The 1,600-nt window shown below is 56.6% G+C and overlaps 1 pseudogene; it reads right to left on the reverse strand.

Moving 5' to 3' along the window:
* LOC145550796 (18S ribosomal RNA) overlaps window positions 1–1,335 on the reverse strand; it is a 1,799-nt pseudogene extending 464 nt beyond the window's left edge.
* Window positions 1,336–1,600: the final 265 nt, after the last annotated feature.

A 1,600-nucleotide genomic window follows, 5' to 3' on the forward strand; every position in this document is an offset into this window, starting at 1 on the left:
TCGTTATCGGAATTAACCAGACAAATCGCTCCACCAACTAAGAACGGCCATGCACCACCACCCACAGAATCGAGAAAGAGCTATCAATCTGTCAATCCTTTCCGTGTCCGGGCGGGTGAGGTTTCCCGTGTTGAGTCAAATTAGCCGCAGGCTCCACTCCTGGTGTGCCCTTCCGTCAATTCCTTAAGTTTCAGCTTGCAACCATACTCCCCCGAACCCAAGACTTGGTTTCCCGACGCTGCCCGGCGGTCATGGATAAACGCCGCCGGATCGCTAGTCGGCATCGTTATGGTCGGAACTACGACGGTATCTGATCGTCTTCGAACCTCCGACTTCGTTCTTGATTAATGAAACATTCTTGGCAAATGCTTTCGCTTTCGTCGTCTTGCGCCGGTCCAAGAATTTCACCTCTAGCGGCGCAATACGAATGCCCCCGGCCGTCCTCTTAATCATGGCCCCATTCAGAGAAAGAAAACCCACAAAAAGAACCGGGGTCCTATTCCATTATCCTAGCTGCGGTATTCAGCGACGGGGCTGCTTTGAACACTCTAATTTTCAAAGTAAACGCTTCGAGCCCCGGCAAGACACTCAGCTAAGAGCATCGAGGGGCGCCGAAGCAGGGGCTGGACAGACGTGGCTCGCCTCGCGGCGGACCGTCAGCTCGATCCCGAGATCCAACTACGAGCTTTTTAACTGCAGCAACTTTAAGATACGCTATGGAGCTGAATACGCGGCTGCTGGCACCAGACTGCCTCCAATGGATCCTCGTAAAGGATTAAAGTGTACTCATCCAATTACAGGCCTCGAAAAGTCCTGTATGTTATTTCGTCACTACCTCCCGAGTCGGGAGTGGGTAATTTGCGCGCCTGCTGCCTCCTTGGATGTGTAGCCGTTCTCAGGCTCCCTCTCCGGAACGAACCCTGATCCCGTTACCGTGTCACCATGTAGGCACGTAGCGTACCATCGAAAGTGATAGGCAGACATTCGAAGAACGTCGCCGCCACGGAGGGCCAGCGATCGGCCCAGGTATCTAGATCACCAAAGCGGCCGGGCGGCCCCGCACCCCCCCCGCGAGAGGGAGAGGAAGCCGCACCCCGCATGGTTGGGTCTGATAAATGCACGCATCCCGACCGCCCGCCCCGCGAAGGAGCGGCCGGGTCAGCGCTCGTTTGCATGTATAGCTCTAGAATGCACAGTTATCCAAGTAACGGTAGAGCGATCAAAGGAACATAACTGATTTAATGAGCCATCGCAGTTCACTGTACCAGCCGTGTTACTTAGACATGCATGGCTAATCTTGAGACAAGCATATGCTACTGGCAGATCAACCAGTAGACCCCACAACGATGACCGGCGCCGAGCCGTGACGAAGGTTGCTCCGGCACACCTGTGGCACTTTATCCGGAGAGAGCCCGCCGACTCCAGCTCCGACCGCGCGAGCATCTCGGAGAGCGAGGAACCGAGTGGGCGGGCGTCGTCTTGGGCGAGAACCGCCTGCCATGCCTTGCCTGCTGCCTGCCCCCCAGCGGATCTCCGTAGAGGCCCCCGCAGCGGCTGTGCCAGCCTCCGGCCAATCATGGATACGGATGCCCCGGTGTCT

The sequence above is a fragment of the Poecilia reticulata genome, unplaced genomic scaffold (assembly GCF_904066995.2).
Source record: "Poecilia reticulata unplaced genomic scaffold, P_reticulata-male-v2 Scaffold_169, whole genome shotgun sequence".
Classification (NCBI taxonomy): Eukaryota; Metazoa; Chordata; class Actinopteri; order Cyprinodontiformes; family Poeciliidae; genus Poecilia; species Poecilia reticulata.